This window comes from Primulina eburnea, chromosome 18, assembly GCF_022965805.1.
Source record: "Primulina eburnea isolate SZY01 chromosome 18, ASM2296580v1, whole genome shotgun sequence".
In the NCBI taxonomy this organism is placed as follows: domain Eukaryota; kingdom Viridiplantae; phylum Streptophyta; class Magnoliopsida; order Lamiales; family Gesneriaceae; genus Primulina; species Primulina eburnea.
Window position 1 is genome coordinate 23,911,928 of NC_133118.1, and position 20,525 is coordinate 23,932,452.

Consider the following 20,525-nt stretch of genomic DNA (forward strand, 5'->3'; position numbering starts at 1 on the left):
TGCTAAAACTTAATAAATCATTTAAAATACCCCATCCTCAACCTTAAAATAAAAATTACCACATTTTAAATTGCCAAATCGTCACCGGTCTCTTTTCCTCAATCCCGCCTCGAATAATCGCCTGAAACAAAAACTCGAAAAACATTTTAACGTGCATCACAATGAACATGAATAATTTAAAATAATGCATTTTCATAACTTATGCATGGCTAAAACTCATTTAAAATTAATTAAATGATTTAATAATTAAATGAATGCATGGGTTATACGTGTACTGAATTTGGGCACTACAAATCCAATCCAAACAAAATGTTTCAGTCCTTGTGCCAATACAGGCAATCATAGGATAAGTTGAGCAATTATTGCTTTTTAATGATCCTTGATCAAATAAGTAAATCATGTTGCAACTCACGGGAATCACCAACATGATTTTGAGTTTTGACACTGATTGTACAATCAAGTATCTATTGCTCTATCAAAATCTATAGTCTATATCTATAGATATAAAATATACAACTCAAATCTTTTGAACTGCACACACGTGTAATGCACAAGACAGTGGGGCAATTGTTGCTTCACAACTTATGACAAGCTGATAATCGATGTTAATTTAAATACGTGAATACCAATGTTGTGGAAGATTTGAAAAGCGCAGGCATAGAATATCCTTTATCCTTGGGTTTAGAGTGCTCTATCAAATAGATTAAAAAAAAAATTCGAGTTTAGGAGTTAAAAGTAGCTAGAATGAGAACATGGCTAGCATCACAAAATCAAGTTCGACTGGCTCACCATAAGCTACTAGAAGATTGGATTTGGGGTCTTCGTGTGCATCAACAAATACCTGCGAAACAGGTTGAACTGACTATGACTATGAGTTAAACTTGCATTCAGATTTAATTATGCAAATCGCTTCAACAATAGAATCATGAGAAATGGAGAGGAATTGTTAAAAATAGAGCGAATTCATTTTACTTTGTTTAGGAAGTTTCATTAAGGAGATAGGTAAAAGTATGTCTTACGATGCTGCATAGTAGTTAACCAGGAATTGGATCTATGGATGCTAAGCCACATTTTTAATTATTTTAACATGGAACAAAAACATAATATAGGAAACTAGTGACAAGTTATATACCATCAAAAAGGGCAGATGTATTCTGATAAAACAAGGGTTGCTACAAATATATAAGTTGAGTGTAGTCCAACCTGATAAAATGGTTGATCTGGACAGCGAGTCAGCTTATCGATTTTTGCACCTTCCATCCAAGATTTGGACTCACAGCACACCGGATCCATGCCGCAAATGACAGCTCGAAATCCTAACAACTCCAGAACAATTTTTAGGGGCAAAAAAGTGAGTATTCAGTTAGTTAGATTAACCCGTTACATCCCGAGGAAGAAAAAATTTTCGAGACAATATACCAAATCAATTATTCTTCGCTTTCTGGCCTAAACGGAAAGCATGTTGAGTATTCTCGTACCGTCGTGCTTTTAATAAGCTTGGAAATTTTATCTCTTAAATCAGCTGCCAAGTCATATTTCTCACTCTGAATCTGTTGGACTATTGTTGGACTTTTGTAGTAGTGGGCTTGTACCATTTGAATGAGAAATTGGACTAGCTAGTCGATGGTAAGTGGGAAGTGTCCCACATAAGAAAAAGAACAAGGCAATGGTGAGCTTATATTGATTTACACTTTGTAGAGGTGTAAGTAAGATTGGTCAAGAGGCTCTCTCTCGCGCCCGTCGGCGCAGGGGGTGCAAATCATGGGCCCGATTTGCAGTGGAAAAAGGCTTGACTTGTGTGCAAGCGTACGAGCGCGACCTAGGTGCGTCGAATGTCAGACCGATCAAGGCAAAATTTCCCACCAAGGTTCACCTGGCTTTTGCTAATTTTCTTTTTTGAAATTTCAGTTATGAATGACCTTCCAGCTGCCTAACTCTTCATATGGCTTGCGTGACTGTTGGTGCTCCAGCTGGGTGACGGTTGGTGCTCATAAACAGAGGCAGCCTCAACTGCATAAAAAAAAAATCCAACACACTCTCCTGCACTCTCGAATTTTCGAAGCTTTCTTCTGCTTTCCTATTTCGGCGGCGACTGCTGCCCACGGCTGCTGTTCCTCTGTCATTCCTCTGCCCTCGTGATAAAGTTCAGGTACTTTTTCAGTTCACCGTGGTGGTGCCTTGTGCTACGGTACTACTGGTTTTCCGTTGTATCCTGGGAAACAGACGTCCACGTTCATCCTCGCAGCACACACCGGAGGGGACAAATCTGTTTTAAGGACACTGTATTTCATACAGGCCTCAGTTTGCTTTATTTTTTGCACTGTCCTGCTGTTTTCTTTATCGCACTGTTTCGCTTGTTTTGCACATTGCTTTCTGCTCTGTACCATTCCATATATTTTGGATAACAGAATCTCATTCTGCAGTTCTGCACTGAACGAAACAAAAAAAAATTCAAAAATTTTAATAGGTTGTTTAACAGACCAAACCTCTGAATTGGGAAACTGATAAGTGATAAGAGGATAAAAGATCAAGAATATGCATATATGGTAATTAGTTTTCAGTGAATCAGATATATACCGTAGGCGTAAGATACTAATAGTCATATCTTTTGCTTCACTTTTTGCTGCTAGGCCCCCTTCTACTATCCCGTAGCTTGATTACCTCTGATTCAACCTTCACTGCACTCCCACTAACTTTCTTGTACACACACGGTTCCTCAGGATTCTTAGCAAAACCAAACTCTTTGATAGTGCTATCAAATCTAAGGTTCCAACTCCTTGATGCCTGCTTGAGACCATATATTGATCTCTGAAGTTTGCATACCTTATGCTCACTTCCTACTGATGTGTATCCCTCGGGTTGAGACATATAAATTTTTTCTTTGATGTCTCCATTGAGGAATGCAGTCTTTACATCCATTTGCCATATCTCATAGTCATACCATGCTGTTATGGCTAGTAGTATTCTAATGGACTTAAACATAGCAATTGGTGAAAAAGTTTCCTCATAGTCAACTCCATGCCTTTGAGTATATCCTTTTGCAACCAGTCTTGCTTTGAAGGTCACTACCTTCCCATCCACCCCAAGCTTTCTTTTGTAGATCCATTTGCATCTTATGGGAACGATTCCCTCAGGTGGATCCACTAATGTCCAGACTTGGTTTGAATACATAGAGTCCATTTCTGACTGTATGGCTTCAAGCCATTTGGTTGAATCAGTATCAGATAATGCTTCTATGAAATTCATTGGATCACATCCAACACAAGACTCATCATGGCCTTGTTCATGAAGAAGCATATATCTTGCAGGTGGTCTAATAATCCTATCAGACCTTCTAGAAGCTTGTACTTCAACTACTGGTTCTTGGGAAATGGGTTCAACTTCTATAGTTGATAGAGTATCTTGAATTTATTCAAGTTCTATCATCTTGCCTTTTCTATCTAATAAAAATTCTTTTTCAAAAAGTGGCATTTCTTGAAACAAACACTTTTGCTTCATTTGGATGATAGAAATAATATACAACAGAATTCTTTGGATATCCTAAAAAGTAGCACAAAGTGGATCTACTATCCAATTTGTCTCCCACTGTCTGCTTCACGTAAGCAGGACATCACCATATTATCATGTAAGAATATTTGGAATTTTTTCCCATCCATATCTCATATGGTGTTTTATCCACTGCTTTAGTATGGACATTATTCAACAACATTGCCGTAGTTTCAAGCGCAAAGCCCCAAAACGATATAGGCAATTCAGTGAATCCCATCATAGATCGAACCATGTCCATCAAGGTTCGATTTCGACGTTCAGAAACACCATTCAATTGTGGTGTTGCTGGTGGAGTCCACTGTGAGAGAATCCAATTCTCTTTTAGATAACCCAAAAATTCAGCACTTAAGTATTCTCCACCTCGATCATATCGAAGTGCCTTAATACTTCTTTCTAGCTGATTTTCAACTTCAGATCTGAATTCTTTGAACTTTTCAAATGCTTCATATTTGTGTTTCATCAAATAAACGTACCCATACCTCGAATGGTCATCAGTAAAGGTAATGAAGTAGGAATGCCCAAATTTTGTGCTAACACTTAGCGGGCCACAAACCTCCGTGTGGATCAAATCCACTAGACCATGCGCACGTTCCACGTTTCCATTGAAGGGAGTTTTAGTCATTTTTCCTTTTAGACAGGACTCACAAGTTGGTAGAGAATTTATGTCTGACAAGTCAAACATGCCTTCTCCCACTAGCTTGTGCATCCTTCTTTGAGAAATATGACCTAGTCTAGCGTGCCATATTTGTGCAAGATTTGGATCTTCTATTTTTCTTTTGTTTCTCGTTCTTTTTGTATGCGCTTAGACATTGTTTAACGGAATATCTTTTAATTTTAAGTTATAGAGATCGTTTGTTAATTCTCCAGTTCCAATCAAACATTCATTCTTGTATAAATTGCAAACACCTTTAGCAAAAACACAAGAATAACCATCCCTATCAAGCATAGAAATAGAAATAATGTTTTTAACCAATTCAGGAACAAATAAAACGTCTCTCAAAAACAAATTAAAATTATTGTCCAAAATTAAAGTAACGTCTCCAATGGCAGTGGCAGCAACTCTTGCTCCATTTCCTAGTCTTAGAAAGGTCTCACCATCTCTAAGCCTCCTGCTTCTTCCCATCACCTGCAAATCATTGCATAGATGAGAACCACATCCGGTATCCAATACCCAAGAAGAGGAATTAATAGAAACATTAACTTCAATATAAAACATACCATGGCCAGAACGCTTCTGGGCAAGATACTCCTCGCAATTACGCCTCCAATGTCCAGGCTTTTTACAGTGGAAACAGACATGCTCTGACTTGTCAGGCTTTGTGGGCCCCGAATTTGCTTTCTTGTATGGCTTTTTGTTGGGCTTGTTCTTCTTTGGAGGGGCAGAACGCTTCTTGCCTTTATTTGGGGCTCTCTTTTTCGTACCATACGAAGAACCCACTAGAAGAACAGGCTTTTCCTTTTTAATTGTTGCCTCATAATTAGTGAGCATATTGACCAACTCTTCAAGGGTGGCCTCAAGCTTGTTCATATTAAAATTAACCACAAATCCATCGAACGAGGCAGGCAAAGACAGCAAGAGAATATCAGTCGAGAACTCACTAGGTATAACCAAATCGAGTCCCACCAACTTCTCCATGAGCCCAATCATCCTAACACCATGCTCATGGACCGAAGTCCTCTCTCGCAAGCGTGTAGTCATGAGTTCTTTAACAGTCGCATGTCTTTCTGAACGAGTTTGTACAGCATACAATTCTTTCAGATGAAGGTGAATGTCAGCAGCATTCACCGCCTCCTCGAACCTTCTCTGAAGTTCATTCGACATAGAAGCCAACATGTAGCTCTTAGCTTGGAGATCATGATCCCAATGTTTCTCAAGCTTAGCTAATTCAGTCCTACTGATATCAAGAGCCGCCTCCTTAAGTGGCTTCTTAGCAAGCACATACGCAATCCTTTCGGAGTTCAGAACAATCTTTAAGTTTCGAAATCAGTCATGATAGTTAGGGCCAGTCAATTTGTTTTGATCGAGAATGATGGAAAGCGGGTTACGAGTAGACATCGTAAATATACTGAAAATGAAAAACAGATAAATGTTACTGATAATTTTAAAATAATTCTAAGATATAAAATATGGATTTCATTTTATAAATTACCCTCCCACTATTTTGACATTTTCACCACCCTCTGATGAAAAAGGAAAATCGTATTTCCTTAGTAGGCACGTAGAGTCAAATTAGCCAATTATAATCCCGAATAATATCAGCCATTTATAATATCTAAAAGGTAGAGTCCAATTACTCCCAATGCAACCTCCGCGTGTTTTGCCTCACGTTTAATAAGGACCCAATAATATGACGTCGTTTATTTTCACGTGTCAAACCAACCCATCAATATTGAATTGCAGTGGACGGTCGCCATGAGTTCCCCCAATAATATGAGCCGAAGTCATGGGAGTTCCACTCAATTCACATCATATGTCCGATGGAAGTCACAGCTTTCCGGCGTACAGGCCTCCCCAATATATGAGCCAGACACTGTCTGCGGATAGCGATCAACATGCAACCACGGTTGATGGAAGGCAAGGAAAAACTAAACTCTTTTAATTTTTACTTTTTCGATTTGATATAAATTTTGAATCATATTCAAAATGAGGGATTTTAATTTTAAAATTGTCTCATCATTTTAATTTAAAAATCGCGTTATAAAGGCCTAAAACTCCTTACTTGAAAATTTACGGGAAATTAATAAATTTTATTTTAAAATAAATGGAGTGCCTCATTCATACCACCAACTGATAAAAGGTTTAACGTTCAAACTAGCAGCGGAAGAAATTAATACTTGCAAAAAATAACAAATTAAAGTATTCAACGACTGGTAAAATATTTGAGCATCAAAAATAAAATGGCAAGTGCTGAAACTGAGGTCCTCGGGTGCCACTACTGCCGACCCAAGCTAGCTCACTGGTCCCCGCCCTCGATCCCGACATCATCAGTACCTACATCAATCAAGTCTTGTGAGTCTAAAGACTCCACATGCATATATCGTAAATAACGAGTAAATAAAAAATAAAGTTTTGCATGGGAGTAAAATATCATGTCATGATGCATATCGTAAAAACTGTCGTGTCAAGATTAATTATAATACGTGCATAGCTGAACTGAAAATCATAGTGAAACTGTTTGCTCCTTAGATCCCTGTCCTGAAATAGCTTGTAATAATTTTCTGGTGAGATTATGGTCTACGCAAGTGGCCCCTGAACTGAACTGAACTGAGCTGACCGATACTGGGGATCGGATTTACGTCTGATCAGACTACTGCCACAGTACTGGGTGAAACAACTGAACTGACCGGTAACTGGTGACCGGGCCGATACTGGGGACCGGACTTAAGAATGATAGTAAAGTGACCACAAGCAATATCGCATAAATCTCAAAATTTGTATTTTTTACACGTAATATAATTAAATAACTGAATTAAATATCCTGTACCCATTTTACTGATTGGATTGGATCGCTCCCAGGCTCGCTGCAACCTAAATATGTCATGAAAAGTATGCAATAGATTTACTTGACCAAACTATGCAATATCCTTCAAAACTGTGACAATTACGCCTACCGACTTCGTATTTAATCATGACTCCGAACCAACCCGAACCAACACTGAACCATCATGTAGTCATGATTAAAATACGCCTAAAATGATAAAATAATGCTCCTAAAATGGTGAGGGCTGAAATTTAGGTGAATGGAGGCCAAAACACGAAACGCTCTTTCGAGAGTCAATTTGGCACATCGCACCATAAATTCTCATACGACCTCAAAAATGATCCGAACGATGAACGGTCAAAAACATGACCTTCCCAACTCAATGAGACACTGTCCAGTCCAAGGCCATAGGCTAAAAGCCAACCGAGAACTCGAACGAGCCACTGAACCGTCACAGCAAGTTGCTGTCCAAAAATACAGCAGCTGTGCTTAGTTTGCTTGCGTCGTTTGCGAGGCTAATGGCCATTGGGGCTTGAACCACCGACCAAAACCTCTTACCAACATCCCAAGCAATGATTCGAACCATGGGTAAGGGCTTTATACCAGCCACAACTCGAAACATTCCAGCAACAATCGAAAAGATTCACCCGAGAGCACCTTGGCGCGCGTGAGGGGTGTTTTGCTTTGCTTGCTGTCTCGACTCGTTCCAGTGGCCATTTGATTGACCATGGCACGACCTAGACTTCATGGGGCATGGTGTGAACCGTGGCTAAGGGCTTTAAGCCAACCAAGATCCACCCCGTTCCACCATACTCGAACAAACACATGCGGTCAAAATCAAAGGGGCCGAGAAGGGGAGGGGCTGTTCTTGCGTTTGATTTAAAAACCGATGCACCATGGACCAAGTAATCAAAAGGGCGACTTAGTCACGTCTTAGACATGCTAGGGATGTGATCTAACCATGGCTATAGGCCCCGGGGCAGCCATGATCCGATCCATTCCCTTATGACAGCAACCTCAGATTTTCGAACACAAATGGACACAAATGGAGTTGCTGTCATTTTCGAATTTCCAGCAAGCATGGGGGCTGAAATAATGGACTAAAGTGATCCTAATCCATCCTGGAACATGTCTAGATGTCGCCTTGGGAGCCTGGAATCGAACCATCCACCTGAAACATCACAACAAGCGAAAACCGTGAAGCTGCCAAAGAATTCGAAAAAATCTGCATGTGATGTTTTTCTGAAAATGCTGATGTATTTCGGTTTTTACATGAAAGGATGATCATGAAACATAAAAAAATATGATAGTATGACTTGATTGAAGAGTCAAGGAAGAATATATGCATGCCTGGTTTCGTTTTGAAAGAAAACAAAGGAAACGACGACGACGCGGCGCGGAGGAGTGGTGCGATCTAGCTACCTTGTTTGCTACCGATTTTCCTTCTTGTTTCTAGCTATGAACCCCACGGTCTTTGCACTGATTTTTCCTCTGAATGCTCTCAAACTTTCGGTGGATTATGAGGAGAGTGGTGGTTAGGAGAGTGAGGGTATTGGGTGCAATATAAGGGGAGATGTAAGACTAAGTCTACTTCTATTTGAAATTTCAATTCTTGTTGCTATCAAATGATTTCTTATTGGAGTGCTTAGGGGTGAGGTGGCCGAATTCCTTAAGATATCTAGACTAGGATAATGCTCAACAATTACTTAATTAAGGTGGATCAAGGATTAAAAAGATTATTACGCTAACTTCAACCAAGAATGGGTCAAAAGGGGTGATGAGTCGGCAAGGAATAGTCTAGATGCTAAGGGCCGAAAATTCACAAATAAAGGAGGGGGAAATGTTGATTATCTAGTAAATTAATAACCCTTAAAAGCCCCACTATTCTTTTAGTTAATTTAGTGAACTAACCCCTTAATTAAGGAACTTAAATGAATTTATTTCCTATTCATCTTAAGTAATTAAATTAAATCCTCAAACCTCCTTTCTAACTTAAATGAACTTACTTGCTAGCTAAAATAAATTCTGGAAATGTTTCTTGAATCTTAAATTCTATCTCAAAACTCCAACTGCAGTCCGGCCTCACTGAATAAACTGAAATGATAAAAATCAAGCTACTGCATAAAATAATCAACTTAAGGAAAAGCATTTAAATACTCATGAAATAAAATCATTTAAAATACTAGAATTATGCATGGCTTATACGTAGTCTAAGTTACGGGCTCTACACGCCTGCCACGAGTTTGTATGTTTTCCGGATTCATGCAACTATATTATATAATAATATACATGCATGCATACTACCATATATCACATATATCATAATATGACATTCAACAATAACTAAGGATGATCGATCGCCAACACTATTAGATCCATGTGAGCCATACATGGATCCAGGTCCAAACCTAGGTGAATGCAGGGATGCAAATGCAACTATTACAAGAGCTTCCAATATTTTACATGTCTTCATCTCGTTCATCGGGCCTACCATCTTCCAGTCTTGATCTCCCACTATTTTTAATATTACATTTAAATAGCCATGGCACATAAGGGAGACATCTCATTGGGTGGGAACGGCCATAAACCAAGCCCACTTTAATAATATCAAATATTTTTTAAAAAAAAACGAATAAAATAGTAAAATATTCTAACATACACCTAACACATTGGTCAAGGCTCTCAATCATCCTTCATGCATTTAATATCAAATATTAACATCAATTTAATTAATTGATAAATCATATATCTAATAATTTATCACTAACCACCACAATTATTAAAGGATTTAATAAATTAAAGAAACTCTTTTATTTAATTTCTAATTAAATCAATAATAATTGATTTATTGTAAAAACTCATTTTTACCATAAATAATTAAAATCATATTCTAATTATTTATTTTACAAGAAAATTATAAATTTTCCAAAAATTAATTTTCCAAAATAAAAATTGAACAAATTTTCAAAAATATCAATTCTTTCCCCAAAATTTTGAAAAATCAGAAAATTGCACCATGAGCCAAACAATTCAAGCCCACCAATCAGAACGCTTCCCGAGACGATCCCGGGCAGTCGCCCCCGCTGCCCGCCCGCTGCCCGAACGTTGCGGGCAGTGGAAGCCACCTGTGCGCGCGGCGCCGCGCGCGCACGCTGCGCGTTCTGCCCACGGTCTTCCCGGAACAGATCCGGGCATATCGCGAATTTTTTTTTCCGAAAAAATTTTTTTTATGGTGCATCGATTTTTCTGAAAATTTTCTTGTGTGATTAGAAACAAATTATTCAATATAATTTAAAATCAAACGATTCAGAAAACCTGGCTCTGATACCACTTTTGGACCTGGTTTTCTACAAGCCCAAACGCAGCGGAAGTTTTAAAATTTTAATTTTATTTTGAAAAACAAAATAATTTTGCTTTAGGCGCTCGTATGATTTAACAATAACAATCATAGGATGTTTAGAAAATTATACCTTTGGTGAATAAATCACTGGACTCCAACTAATCCGGTATAAAAATGGATTAGCTCTTGTTGAATCCCTACGAACTCTCTTCGATGAAATCCTCCTATCAAGTCCACGACTAGATAGTATGTTCCTCTTTCAAATTGCACTAGAGAATGTGAAGGAGATTTTGCGTAGGAGAGAAAATTGAGAGATGACACAACAATATTACTTTTCAAAAGGGGTTGGCCGATTTCTTGTTTTGAGTGGAGGCTCACGTAACCCTTTTGTTGTGGTGGCTAGGTTTTTTGTTTTTCAAGTATTATTTATAATAAAATAATAACCTAATTACATAATTAACATTAATGGGCTTGATTTAATTAATTGGGCTAGTCCAACTAGTTTAATTAATTTAATCACTAGTTTAATTAATTTAATCAAAGTCCATTAAAACTTTAATTATTTATTATGTTGGATTTGTACTCCTATAAGGCCATTAAACATATTACCCATCATATTTAATTTATTAATTAATAAACTCACCTTTTGAGCTTAATAAATTAAATACATTATAAATTCAACATTTGAATTTATTATTTAAATTATAAATTCAACTCCTTGAATTTTTATCACCTCCAACATTTAATATTTAATAAACCCAACAATTGAGTTTAATAAATTAAATTCTCAAATTTTATAAATTCAACTACTTGAATTTATTTTCTCAAAATTTAATTATCATAAATTCAACTCCTTGAATTTACTATATATATAAATTCAACTTCTTGAATTTATTCTCTCAACGGGAACAAACAATACAGTACTTGTGTAACCCTCAATGGTTCAGGGATACAGCTAGCCGTGGGTTCACAACTCTTTGTGATTCAGGACAAAATCCTTTATTCGGGCTTACCCTAGTTAGCCACATTCTTTTCATCAACACTTTGATCAAGAATGTCAAAACTCATTTCTGATTGCACCCATCGGATCATGGTAAGAGCGTCTAGTAGCATCGCCCCATGATCCCCTAGGTATCACTGATAGTGCCTGCAAGAACCAGTCGATTATGATTAACGTACAGTACGGTACCCTTCAGTCTCATATATCCCGTGTCATCGCGTGTACTATTTGGAGAACTCCTTCTCCAACGTACATCTCGTACTCTGGCCAGAGATTCCATGCACTATTATTTTATTAGATCACATAGGATATCCATACCCGTAGGTGAGCGGTGAATCCCCGACTACAATGCATTGGCTCCTATATGTGTCGCAAATGTACTCAACCTCGCCACCTGATGACTCTCCTGGAGCCGGTAAACGAGTCAAAGTACAACCCTAGCATATAGAGCCTCAGTGTTGCCCCGGGTCGTAAGGACTAATGGTGTACAATCATAACCACAGACTTATCCTCTCGATGAATGATAACCACTTGGAAAGTCCGAGAGAGGGTTGTTCGGTATAATCATCATATGACTACTCATCTGCATGTTTGGACATCTCTATGCCCTTACTAAGAAACGCAATACACAAACATCAAAGATGCTAGTCTTGAGCTCAAGCGACATTTATCCATGTTTTAGGCGGCTGAATTGACTAGGAATGAATTTAGATCATACAGTATTTACAAACGAGTTTCAACATCGAATTACGATTCATTTTTATTAAAGTATAATCAAGGTCTTTATCTATGTTTGATAACATGGGTATACAGAATAAAAAATAACAAACCATGAAATAATGAATTATATTAAAATAAAGATTGTTTATTACCCTTGAGTCAATAAAATCCCTAGCCAACCGTTGGCTTGCAGGATATTGACGCAGGTCAAAAATTCTAACATTTAGCATTTTTTCCAATTGTCAGAGGTTTTTCTACAGAATTGACGCAGGTCAAAAATTCTAACCTCAGTCAACTTGTTCCTCAGCTGCTTGGCTATGTCATACTGCTCCAAATTCAAAGCATACTGCAATATAAGCAGAACAATAAGCGAACAACATTCTTTTTCTAGCTGTTACGAAGCAAATTAACAGATTCAGAACCAGCTCTTTGCACCTGTACCCGTGTTGCTAAGTCCAGCTCAAAGAAAAACATTAGTATATCCTCGTTGGCGCTTTCACTTTGGTCGCAACTGGCATCCAAGTTGGCTCCCCTATCACCTCCTTCAAACAACCATCCAGCTCCAACCCTCCAAGATCCAGGTCTAGATATATCAAACGCTCCAAGGTACGAGGCTCTTCCATCAGAAGAACACAAGCATGATCTTCCGATCCCCATAAACGAATGGGATTCCTTTAATCAACCCAAATTTCTCCTACATTCTTCATTTAACCCACAATTAACACCGCAACTAGAAGGCGCTACTGCATTAATAAACATGCTTTGCAACATTTGAAGAAATAATCCTTCTCACTATACGCCCACTTAAGATTTGATATTTGCACCTCAATCTCTCACATCATTAGATTGCACCTACATTAAACCAATGCTCCATTCATGGTTGCCATAAAAAAAAACGAATTTAAAGAAAACTACTCCAACCACATCAAACAAATAGTAGCACTAACAACTCGTTGAACTAAACTATATCTAGAATAATAACTATTTTTTAGAAACGTTGCGCACAAGAATCACTCCACGAATGACTCCAATCCATTATCCAATATCAAAAACAGAAACAGCTCTGACCTCCTCCCCTACACCCACCACACCTCACGGCCCACCCCGACACCAGCACAGAAACAGTGTCCCGTCAAGAAATTAAACAAAGAAGTAATCATTTCTAATGAAACAGGCTCAATCAACAGTACGTAGAGTGCCTGTATTCATGGTTCGCCGGAACGGCCGTGTTGCGACCGGAACGGCCGTTCCGGAACGGGAACGGCCTTTGCCGTTCCAAAGTTCCGGGGTGGGTGAGTAGATGTCTTGTAGCGGCGTTTCGTATACCGAAAACGGCGATATAACGGTGGAAAACGGAGATGTAACGGTGGAACGGAACCGGAACGAAATTCGCGACGGTTTTGTCTTGAACCGTCGCTACTAGCGACGGTTTAATGTATGTAGCGACGGTTTTATTTAACCGTCGCCGATTTAATCGGCGACGGTTTTAATAGGGTGGAGATCAATTTTCTCAATTGAATCCCGATGAAGAATACACTAATGATTTTGTTCCTCCACGTCATTCCTCATGGTATTAGTCTTAATGATATAACATTTACATGTACCTTTCTATATAAATGTTTGTTTTCATCAGCTGTATGGCATGGTGTTGGACGTCATGGTCCCGAGTATAGATCTTCAAGTACAGCTGATAGTTCTACTGTGTATCGTGGATTCGAATACTATAATCATCGTGACGAAACACTAATACAAAATCAGTCATCACATTCTAATGATCTTTCGTCATCTCAATCTAATCAATATCTCTATGGACAATCACGTCAATATCCAAATGTTCGAAATCAATTTAATCTACGAGATAGTGATGAAGAATATAACAATGATTTCGCTCATCCGCGTCACTCTTCATGGTATTAGCTTTGGTATGTTATAATTTTTAGTGTGTATTTTTTTATTGTGCTATTATTGTAAAATAGCTTTGCATTGATATATTAATTTGTAATAATTTCATATATTTTATTTTTTTAGTATGATGTAATTTATATTTAAATTTTTTTACCAATTTTTTGAATTTATTATTTTTTTATACAACCGTTCCGCAACATAACATTGGAACTGGAACGGTAGTTGTCGTTCCAAGCACCGCAACCGTTCCGGCGAACCATGCCTGTATTTAGCAGTGGGTTCGCCAAAAAAATTAGTTTTCACCTGCGGAAACTGAGAAATGAGTATAGAAACTATGAATCGAAGCCTTCGAGACCGATTTGAAGCTTCTTTTCTTGGCTTTTTACACGTCTGAATTGGAACACTTTGCAGCCTCTGAAGAAGGTGTCTTCCTTCTGGTGGCGAAGATTTGATGAAAAACGCAAAATATAAATTAAAAATGGTAAATTACACTGTGATTTCGTAATTACAAAAATAACCTTGAATTTTCAGTTATTATAAAGTCACCCCTAAGTCTAATGCACACGCTAGAAAAAACCAAATGTTCCTCAATTCAATTGTAAACATAATTCTTCACAAATTTTTCCCTGATTAATTACAAAGAGATAAATTTTTCTATGTAATTTCATTTAATTTTTTTCAAATTCCACATATACATTTTTTAAAAAAACCCCGAGTTTGAAGCCAAATTTATAATCTTATGATTTTGATTTCTGACATATCGAATTCTATCGTTTAGATGCAATTTTTTTTGTTTTACTTTGTTGGTCTCAAATTTTAGATTGTAAAAGGAAATTGAGACGATTATACTGATTTTCAACACGAAATTAAAAATGACATCCATTTGTTAAAATGTGTACGAATCTTTCTTGCCTAAAATTAGTTTATGTATGCTATTTTATTTCATCCTCTGCACAACATTGTGAAAGCTTCAAGTCAATTTGATATGTCTGCACTTTCCCAAAAACAAGAAATTAGATTCCACAATTCGAATAAAGTTATAATAATTAATAAAAACAATACATTATAATATATATATATATATATATATATATATATATATATATATATATATATATATATATATATATATTGAAAGGAATATATATATATTGAAAGGAATATATATATATATCGTGGATTACACATTTTATTGAGATTTTAATTTTGCATTTCTAGATAATATTAATGATTTGTTTCCTTAGAGATAGATATTTATTTTATGGAATGATTTATACCATCAGAGAAAATATCTATAGAATAGGCCATATCTTGAAAAGAGTTAGATTTCTATAAAACACATTGGTTTCCTTGATTGTAGATTGAGAGAATCACGGAAGATTGTGATGCAGAGATAAATAGGCAAACATGACCAATCAAAGAGATACCGAATAGAGAACAGAGAGCTAGAACATACAAACCTTCTTGAAGGAATTGGTTCACGGTTTTGACGAAGTTGCCGACCAAAAGGAGGAAACACTCAGACAAGAGTGTTCTTCGCGTTCTGTTGTATCCAGCATCTGATTGGATGTAGCATCTAGTTTTGGGTTAAAATTTGTTTGATGCTATTTAATTCCTTGGTGTGTCAAGGAATTTAGTTTTGCTATTTTCACTAGTATTGGTTTTTGGTGTAAACGATTTACATAATTTCCTAGTGAATTTGTTGCCTTGAGGCATCACACAAGTATTCATACTTGTGCATAATTGAATTCTGGTCTCTGGCTATTTTACTTAATTAATTCGTAATTTTGATCAATCTATTTCCGTTGCAGTGTTGTGTGACAGTGTTTTCAACAACGTAACACAACACAAAAATTCTGATCCATATTTAATCAATATTTCCTGTGAACTTATGCGAAACAGCCCCTACAAGTGGTATCAGAGCCAATGCTTGATACACTAAGTGATTGATTCTGGTCTTCTGCTGTCTTTACAGGAAACAATCAAAGAATTCAATGGATCCGTTAATATCTGGCACGGCTTTCAGACCACCAGTCCTGGATGGGTCTAATTATGCTCTCTGGAAAGTTAAAATGAGGATGTTCATTAAATCCATTGATGAAAGAGCATGGCAACGAGTTTTAGATGGTTGGCTTCCTCCGAAAACTGTTGACAATGATGGAGACAGTTTAGCAAAACCAGAAAACCAATGGTCAAATGATGAAGTTCAAACATCGAATTTTAACTCCAAAGCTCTCAATGCTATATACACCTCTGTTGACGTTAACATGTTCAGTCTCATCACCAACTGTATTTTTGCCAAGGAAGCTTGGGATATTCTTCAGAAACACTGTGAGGGGTCTGAGAGTGTCCGCTGGACCAAACTGAGGATGCTAACCTCAAAATTCGAAAGCCTAAGGATGGAGGAGAATGAGACCATTGTTGATTATGATCGAAGACTTCGTGACATCGCAAATCAAGCTTTCAGCCTTGGTGACCCTATGTCCAATGAAAAATTGGTCAGCAAGGTTCTAAGATCTCTTCCTAAACGCTTTAATATCAAGATTTGTGCCATTGATGAATCCAAGGACACTTCTACGCTCAATTTGGAAGACTTGATAAGCTCTCTCCGAACGTTTGAAATGAATCTGGAGTTACAAACAAGGAGTAAAGGGAAGGCAATTTCTTTGCAAACCACTGATGATTCGGTAAACATCCTAATTCAAGAGGCTAATGAATCTGATCTAGGTGAAGAGACAATTTCCTTGATCACCAAGAAACAACACATTAATGACCTCACATTAAGATGTCAAATACATAATATTAATTAGATTTTTTTATATAAAAAAATCTAATAATTAATTCGACATAGTTCCTTCCTTGTACCACAATATTGTTGTTGAAAGATTAATAATGGTCAACATAAGTGTCATTGTTAAGAGTAAAATAGAAATTTACGTAAATTCACAGTAATCTTTTTCAAGCGCAATTTCTCCTTAGCTTCTTCTATTTCTAGCTAGTATCTCCTTGGTTGACATATTCCACGGCTCACTATTTCATCGAATTCTTTAGATACCTCCAAATTTTCATTAATATCAACGGTTTTTTGCATCTGCATAAGAAAGAAATTGTCTCATGCATCTTCCTCTATCATGAGAAATCTAAAGAAAGAAACAAAGAAAGACAAATAAATACTTTTTCTAATTTCATTCTTTCAGCTTCTCTCTGAAATTGTCTCGTCTTCCGGAATGCGCCTTCAACTTCTGCTTCAATTCTCGCATTATCTGCAAAGTTTAGAAGTCAATGAAAGAACATATTTCATAAGTTAACCAAATATATATATAATAAAACCAACCAACCACCTTCAGCTTTTTCTCTTCTCAATCTTTCTCTTTCTCGACTCATCGTCACAGAGTCGATTTTCGCACCCTACAACATGATTAAGCAACACGTACACAACATAAAATCTCGCTAAAACAACCAACACAAAGCACAAAGGGCAAAGAAAGCCTTACCCTATCCAGTAGTGTTTGATGTGTGGCTTTGAAGATGATATTCGCAAATCGGCGTTTTAGCATTGCAGCATGTAAAGCTTTTTCGGGTGACATTAATATTTCAGTATGCTTGTTGATGATGTCTTCTTTGAGAACATGTCCCGTTGATCTTTCGAAAGATATGCCTAAAATAACATAAAATAAAATATAAATATATCATGACAACCAAAATATACGGATCATCGGTGGGGTTGATATTTGAATTTTGAACTCACCACTTGAAGAGGATTGAGCACAAGCTTCTCTTGCCGGCGTGGGACGCCTATTCTTCGTTAACTTTGCTGTCTTGCCCTGCTCGAATAAAACCGAGCACGTCACGCACATACATAAAAACCTTCGTCGACATGATATCATGAGGAAGCGAACGAGTATTAATTTTACTTACAGTCCCAGATTTTGGATCCAAAATACTTCTGATTGTCTTGCTGGACCTGTTTTCTATCCTTTTTTCCACAGAGACCGAATCCAGTGTCTTCCGCCTTTTCTCGATTCGACCATCAGGAGATGAACATGGCCTACGTTTCTTACTGTTAGTTTGTGAAATATCTTTGTAGTTGTGGTTTCCATCTCCTTCGAGAGGCCTAAAGGCATCCACTGGCACAAGTCCTTGGGCTGTTATTCTGTATTTTAGAGTCGCCTTCATGCTTGCAAACTGCACGTACAAATTATTGGGAAAACACAATAAAATTATAATTTTAAAACACAGATTACAAATAAGACAAGAAATCAAACATCCAATGACAGATTAAAACTAACGTAGGAATATGATACAAAATTCAAAACCCGCACGCAAAAAACATTCGAGAACTCAAAAACAGACAGTACTCGATCCCATGCACACAAATTGTTGGGAAAACACAATAATATTATTATTATTTCAGAACACAGATTACAAATAAGTCAAGAAATCAAATATCCAATGACAGATTAAAACTACGTAGGAATATGATCAATATACGAACAAAATTCAAAACCCGCACGCAAAAAACATTCGAGAACTCAAAAACAGACAGTACTCGATCTCATGCACACAAATTAAATCTTGTATAAAAAAATCCCCAACACCAACAAATTAAACCCTGAACTAATATGCAGGTTTCTTGAGTTAATCCAACAATCTTACCATTAATTGAATCAACCAAGAAAATGACGACGGAAATATGGTTTATTATGTTACGTTCTCTCTACTTTATATGAAAATTATTTCCATAAAAGAACTCTAGATTTGCAGTCATCGTTATCTCATTCAAGAAAATCTTATTTTGGTTTTCTTTATCATATCCAGATCAAAATCCTATCTTGGTCTGAAACAAGAAAATGCAAAAAACTATTAAACAAGATAGATATATAGCTTTTATCCAAAAATGCCCACTTTGTTAATTTGAATTTATTTGATATATATCATTATTAAAAATCAAATGAATAATAAAACATATTTATAACCCAAATTAATTTCATTTCCATATAATAATAAAATAAAAATAGATAGTTTTAAATTTAAATGAGTGTACGTGGGTATATATTTGAAATCACCACTTGAATTAAGAGGATCGCGGCAACTATTAATATTGGGAATCGGTTTTTAAAAGAAAAAATCTAATTAAAATATGAAATTCTTCTACACCAAAAATTCGAAATAGTTCATTCTTCCTTTTATTATATTTTTAGGATAATATTTTTTATAATTTAATTATTTCTTATATTTTAAATCTTAATTTTTTTTATAAATTTGATTTGGACTTTTTTTAAAATATTATTTTAATTGTATTATAGCTTATTTTATTTGTAATTTATTTCTTAAAAATATATATGTAATTATATGAACTATGGAGACAGTTTGAGGAAATAATGAATGTTGTTGACATTCGAATGCACACACAAAAGTTGGACGGTGCTGACACTAGTACATTGATGCACATTCATTTCAACAAGCTCATGACTACATACATACAAGATGTTGCTTCCGCCCATGAGCATGATGTGCATATGATTGGGCTTATTGAGAATAAGGTGGGCATGAAATTGATTAATCTCAACGAGCTACATGATGACATCTTGTTGTCAATATCTTACTTATTTGACGGGTTTGTGATGAGTTTAATATGAATAAGATAGATGATAGCCTTGAAGAACTAGTCAATATGCTTATTACTTACGAAACCACATAAAGAAGGAAAATATTGTTTTCTCAGTGGTCTTCTTGTCAATGAAGAAATATATATATAGCCCACAAAATAAAGGAAAGTAATGTTTTGCCCTTTACAAAAAAATAAAGCCAATAAAAGCAAGCTCCAAAGGATCGTTGAAGGGCCAACAAAGCCCGATAAGTTATAAGATGTTTGTTTCACTACAAGAAGTCTAAATATAAGAATATATCCGGGCCATAAATATTTTCGCAAATATAAGTGTATGTATGAAAGATTTCAACAGCAAACAAAAGAGTACAAGATAGTCTAAATAATACACACTTATGACACACTAGGCTAGGATATACTTCCCAAAGAAATATGTATAAGCTAGTGGAAGACATCATGTTGACATGTCAATGATAAATTCTCTTGAAACATGCGAGTCTAGTATGAAAGAAAAATGAAAAAATCCCCTTTTTTAGGAAAAAAGAATGTGCACATAATCTATTGGATTTAATCCATATAGATGTCTATGACCCGCTAAGTATTAGTACAAAATATGGTCAATCCTACCTTTACTAATAACTTGCCGAGGTATATGTATGTGTATTTAAAGAAATACAAGTCTAAAGTCTTTGGAATGTTCAAAGAATTCATAGTTGAAATAGATAAAAAAAAAAATTAGGAAAGAATATCAAAACACTTCTATCTAATCAAAGTAGAGAATACTAAGTATTGGATTTTAAAAGCACCTTAAAAGAATGAGATTATCTCACAGTGGACCCACCTGCCACCTTCTATTTGAATGGTGTGTTAGAACGAAGTATTCGAACGGTAGTGGACATGGTTCGATCTATGATAGGATTC

At 36.4% G+C, this 20,525-nt stretch overlaps 1 pseudogene; it reads right to left on the reverse strand.

Moving 5' to 3' along the window:
- Positions 1-298: 298 nt before the first annotated feature.
- Positions 299-14,464, reverse strand: LOC140820135 (clp protease adapter protein ClpF, chloroplastic-like; annotated as a pseudogene).
- Positions 14,465-20,525: the final 6,061 nt, after the last annotated feature.